This window comes from Magnolia sinica, chromosome 4 (assembly GCF_029962835.1).
Source record: "Magnolia sinica isolate HGM2019 chromosome 4, MsV1, whole genome shotgun sequence".
In the NCBI taxonomy this organism is placed as follows: Eukaryota; Viridiplantae; Streptophyta; class Magnoliopsida; order Magnoliales; family Magnoliaceae; genus Magnolia; species Magnolia sinica.
In genome coordinates, this window is record NC_080576.1 from 31,076,726 (window position 1) to 31,082,882 (window position 6,157).

General features: G+C 38.8%; 1 non-coding gene across 1 annotated transcript; it reads left to right on the top strand.

Annotated features, from left to right (window-relative positions):
- Window positions 1–3,976: 3,976 nt before the first annotated feature.
- LOC131244756 (small nucleolar RNA R71) lies at window positions 3,977–4,083 on the top strand. The gene has a single exon (XR_009170534.1). It is a non-coding gene; the product is annotated as a small nucleolar RNA R71 (small nucleolar RNA).
- The last annotated feature ends 2,074 nt before the right edge of the window (window positions 4,084–6,157 follow it).

Consider the following 6,157-nt stretch of genomic DNA (forward strand, 5'->3'; position numbering starts at 1 on the left):
ACAAAAGTGTGAGCCCCCATCACTAATGATGGCTCGAGGCGTTTCGAATGGAGAAAGGATGTTCTCTTTTAGGAATTTAATGACTGTGCGATGGTCATTCTTTCGACACGGAATCGCTTCGACCCATTTAGTGACATAATCTATGGCAAGCAAAATATACAGATTCCCAAACGATTGGGGGAATGGTCCCATGAAATCGATGCCCCAGCAATCAAATGCTTCAATGATAAGGATGGGATTCAAAGGCATCATATTTCGATGGGACAATGCTCCCAATTTCTGACAACGCTCACAAGCTTTGCAAAACTCATGAGTGTCCCTAAACATAGTGGGCCAGTAAAAACCACACTGTAAAACTTGGTGTGGTCTTTTTGGCGAGAAAAGTGACCACCACAGCCTGTGAGTGACAAAGGAGATGACACTCTGATGCTATCGTCTGGCACACATCTCCTCAAGATTTGGTCCTGGGCAATATTTAAATAAATATGGATCGTCCCAAAAAACTTACGTAACTTGGTAAAGAATTTCTTCTTATCTTGTGCACCCAATGTGTCGGTATGGAACTGTGGCAAGATAATTAGCAATATCGTGAACCAAGGTGAATAGGAGACTCGAACAATTGTTCATCGGGGAACATGTCATTGATATGTATCATTTCAAGGGAATCAGAAGGATTAAGGCGAGAAAGATGGTCAGCCACTACATTCTCTACTCCCTTTTTATCTTTTATTTCTAAGTCAAATTCCTGGAGTAGGAGGATCCATCGTATCAGGCGGGGCTTAGAATCATTCTTAGAAAGAAGATACTTAAGTGCCGCATGATCTGTGTAGATAATGATCTTGGATCCGATCAAGTATGACCGAAATTTATCCAAAGCAAACAGTACGGCGAAGAGTTCCTTTTCCATAGTCGAGTAATTCACTTGGGCAGGATTTAGAGTCTTACTCGCATAATGAATAATGTAGGGTTTCTTATCTTTTCTCTGACCTAGAACCGCCCCAAGAGCATAATCAGACACGTCGCACATAAGTTCAAAAGGAATGCCCCAGTCGGGTGGTTGTATGATGGGTGCACTAGTCAACATGCCCTTAAGCTTAGTGAAAGCTTCCTGACATTGCTCAGTCCACTCGTATGATGCATCCTTTTGAAGTAGATTACATAAGGGACGAGAGAGGTGACTAAAGTCCTTTATGAATCTTCTGTAAAAACTGGTGTCCTAAGAAGGATCGCACGTCTTATATGTTCTTGGGTGGATGTAGGTTAGAGATAAGATGAATTTTAGCCTTATCTACCTCAATTCCCTTGGACAAGATGATATGTCCAAGGACAATTCTCTTACGAACCATGAAATGACACTTCTCCTAATTGAGTACCAAATTATTTTCTTCACATCTTTTCAGCACACATTTAAGACTCTCTAAGCACTCGCTGAAAGATGAACCGAAAACAGAGAAATCGTCCATGAAGACCTCTAGCTATTTCCTCATCATGTCAGAAAAGATACTCATCATACATCGCTGAAAGGTGGCAGGGGCATTATATAATCCGAATGGCATCCTTCTGTAGGCAAAGGTGCCGCAGGAACATGTAAATGTAGTATTTTCCTGGTCCTCAGGGGCAATTTTAATCTGATTGTAGCCCGAGTACCCGTCAAGGAAACAATAATAGGAATGACCAGCTAGCCTTTCCAAGATTTGATCAATGAAGGGCAAAGGAAAGTGGTCCTTCCTCGTGACGGTATTCAGCTTCCTGTAGTCAATGCACATTCTCCAACCAGTAGTAACTCTAGTTGGCACGAGTTCATTATTGGCATTGGCTACGATGGTGATCCCGAACTTCTTAGGAACCACCTGAGTTGGACTCACCCATTGACTATCGGATATGGGGTATATGATACCCACATCTAATAGTTTAAGAACCTCGGCCTTAACCACTTCCCTCATGTTTGGATTTAGTCTACGTTGTGATTGCCGAGTGGTCTTAGCATTATCCTCAAGATAAATGCGGTGAGTACAAATCGAGGGGTTGATTCCCTTGAGGTCCGCTATCGTCCATCCAAGGGCTCCCTTATGCTCAATGAGAGTAGATATGAGCATACTCTCCTATTCTTTCTCCAGGTGGGCAGAGATCACCACCGGGTATGTCTCATCTTGACCTAAATAGACATATTTCAAATCAGAGGGCAAAGGTTTTAGGTCAAGCTTCGGTGGCTTGAGGTTAGACGGTAGAGGCACTACATCAGTTTGGGGCAACTCTTCAAATTGTGGCCTCCACCGGTTAACTTCAAGTACCGGTGCAGTATCAAGCAAGGCACACGTCTCCCTAATCATGTCATCATCAAAATCATGGGAGTGGGCTAGGCACGTCTCTAAAATCTTTCACGAAAGAGTCAATCATGTTAATGTCGTGGAAATTGTCATCCTCCTCTAAGTTTCTGCCGTTATGGAAAAAAGTGTTTGACTCTAATGTCATATTCCCAAAAGACATAGTCATGACACTATTCCCGCAATTGATAATTGCATTTGAAGTGGCAAGGAATGGGCGGCCAAGAATGACGGGGATCTGAGTGCTTATGTTATTGATGGGTTCGGTGTCCAGGATGATAAAATCTACAGGGTAGTAAAATCTATCAACTTGGACCAACACATCCTCAATTATCCCTCTTGGTACACGAACAGAGCGATCAGCAAGTTGTAGTGTGGTTAGGGTTGGTTTTAATTCACCCAAACCTAATTGTTTGTATACCGAGTAGGGAATCAAATTAACGCTCGCTCCTAAGTCAAGAAGTGCATGATCAATTCGATGGTCCCCGATTACACATGATATGGTTGGGCTACTGGAATCCTTGAATTTCTGTGGCACGTCTTGCTTTAGGATGGTACTCACTTTCTCGGTCAAGAATATCTTCTTTTGAATACTCTGCCGTCGTTTGGTCGAGCATAAGTCTTTCAGAAATTTGGCATATGAAGGTATCTGTTTTACGACATCAAGTAGAGGAATGTTGACTTTCACTTGTTTCAACACCTCTAGGATATCCTGAGAGTTAGAGAGAGGTTTTGGTGCGACCAACCGTTGGGGAAATGGAGCAACTGGCTTTTCTATAAGGTCCGGTTCTAATTTTTGTGAGGCATCATTAGATCCATCATTGTTGTCCTCTTCTGGTTCTTGAGGCTTTTCGGGCCTAACCGGAAGGGTTTTATCAATGATCTTCCCATTCCTAAGAGTGGTGATGGATTTAGCGTGCCCCATTTGATTTGAAGAGTTGGGATCACTTGTCTCATATTGCGGTTTAGGATTGGGGAGCGGTTGTGCAGGAAGCATCCCCTTTTCTATAACCGTCATTCGTGAATCTGTCTTTTGTATAAAGTCCCGCATTGCATGGGTCAGCTCTTGCATGGAATTTTGAACCGGTTCTTCTTGAGGTTTCCCCTGATTTAGATTTTGATTGAAGAAACTTTGAGGGGTAGCAGCTTGTCCATTTCTCCAACTAAAGTTTGGATGATTTTTCCAACCAGGATTGTACGTATTAGAGGTTGGTCCATTAAAAGGTCTTTAATAAGTATTTACGGCATTGGATTATTCATTCAACACTTCTCGAAAGGTGGGTATTATAGGACAATTTTCAGTTGTATGAATGTTGCAATCACAGATGCCGCAAACACTTTCATTAACATTATCCTTCTTTCCTTTTATGGCCTCAACTTTCCTTATGAGCGTAGTCACTTTACACTTGAGATTATCCTCTTCTTTCAAGAGGTACAATCCACCTTTCTCCTTTAATTGAGTTGGCCTAGACGTGGTGTTCGACTTTGGGTAATAGTCCCATGATTGTATTTTTTCAGCAAGACTATCCAGGTAATCTCATACCTCATCAACATTTTTATTAATGAATTCTCCATTACACATTGTCTCGACCATTTAGCGCATGGAAGATGTCAGTCCATCATAGAAAAAATTTGTAATGTGCCACGTTTTAAAGCCGTGTTGTGGGCATGAACTGACCAAATCCTTGAACCTTTCCCAACATTGGTAAAATGTTTCATCTTTCTTTTAGGTGAAGTTAATGATTGCTTTTCTAAGGGTAATCGTTTTATGATGTGGAAAAAATTTCTTTATAAATTCCTTCTGCATATCATTCCATGTGCCAATGGATCTAGGACGCAGTGAATGTAACCACGTCTTAGCCTTCTCCTTCATGGAAAAAGGAAAGAGTCTTAGCCACTGTGTCCTCGGACACATTTTGAAAATATAAAGTGGCTATGATCTCATCAAACTCTTTCAAATGTAGATATGGTTCTTGATTCAAGCCCATGGAACTTAGGAAGGAGTTGGATAACCCCTGGCTTGATGTCCATATGTCTTGTATTTTCAGGAAAAATATACAGGAAGGTGTGCTCACCCCCACTGGTTGTAAATAATCTCATAAAGTACGAGGCGGGGTGCTTGATGCACCTCATTCTCATCCTGAATTTTCTTAACCCTAGGTTAAGGATTTGGAAGTTGATTGGTCGGTTAATTGGTAGCCATAACTTCAATTAATTCTGTGGATCTCGAGTGGTGTCTAATCTTGTGATAGATAGATAACCCCTTAACCAATCCTCCTTCACTCAAGGGACACCGAGTGTTATCACGGACCCACTTGGGCATGAAACACTCTCAGCTCTCAATTTCAAAATCTAACCTAAACCTAAAAGAAGAAGGGAAATAGAAAGAAAGAATTATAATGAAGTTACCAAATTAGAAGTTTCTATGTTAGGATCCTCCAAAAGAAACAAGAAAGTCAATTAGTTTCTAAAAAAGAAATAAGAAAGTTTCTAAAAATAGAAATAGAAAGATTTCTAAAAGAAGGAATTCTTAAAAGAAAGTGGAAATTTCTAAAATAAATTAGGAAAGTCCTAAACTGTATAGTAAGTTCCTAAAAGAGATCTGAAAAATATACAGCAGAGAAAGAGCATACCGAATTAGAAAAAGCCTACAAAATAGGAAGGTTAGTTTCTAAACAAAAAGTCTACAAGTAGAGAATTTCTAAAAATAAATTAGAAAACTAAGTTAGATTCTAAAAGAGTTAGACTTAGAAAGTTACTAAAAAATAGAAAGTTAGTTTCTAAAAAGGAAAGTTCCAATTAGAAAGTTTCTAAAATAGAAAATAAAAGAAATATGAGTTAGTTTCTAAAATTAGAAAGAATTTCTAAAAAGGGAAATAACTAACCAAGTTTCTAAAAAAAAAGAGGAAAGTTTCTAAAAATAAATTATTTCCTAAAAATAGAAAAATACTAGAATTAGAAAATTTCTAAAACTCAAACCCTAATTCTGAAAATAGAAAAAGCAGAGGAATTAGAAAAGGATTACCAATTTAGAAGTTTATGTCAGGATCCTATAAAACAGGAAACAGGTTAGTTCTAGAAATCAAATAGAAATAGAAATCTAAAACTAAAGTTAGTAAAATCCTAATCTTAATCTAATTCTAAAACCAATTAATTTTAGAGAATTGTAGCCGTCAGTCCCCGGCAATGGCGCTAAAAACTTGTTCACTCCCCAAGTATAGGGTTGTGATGTAGTAATAAACTAAGTGAGACCGAGGTCGAATCCTAAGGGACTGATACCTGTACGTAATCTGAAACTAGGTAGAATTAAAATTAGACTAAGATGAAATCTAAATTGTTTATAATTTGAAGAAATAATGGTGATATATTAATCTAAAACTTGAGAGAAATCAGAGATAAGAAACTAGGGATTCAGAGAATCCACTTGTAGAGATCAGGGAGATCTTTATGCCTGCTTCAAAAATCATGAACATTAAACTGAACGTCCTCTGATATAATTTTAAAGAGATGAAAGGTGTATGAATTAGAATGGATCCCATCACCAAGCCATGCCCAGGAGACAAAGTCAACACAAGAATTAAACTAATTACCAACCAATCATCATGCTATGAGGTTTAGGGATTCTATCATCCGACCATGCCCAGGAGACGATGGTGAACAACAGGCTTCCCGACATCATAAACATAAAAGGAAAGGAATATGCTCAAAGCTATCGCAGACCTATTATAATTTTAGTCACAATGAGACCATTAAAAACTAAAAACATTCCATTAAAATCAAACTAATATCAAATTCAATTTAGTGTAAATAAAAAGCACCAAATAAAAGTCCCC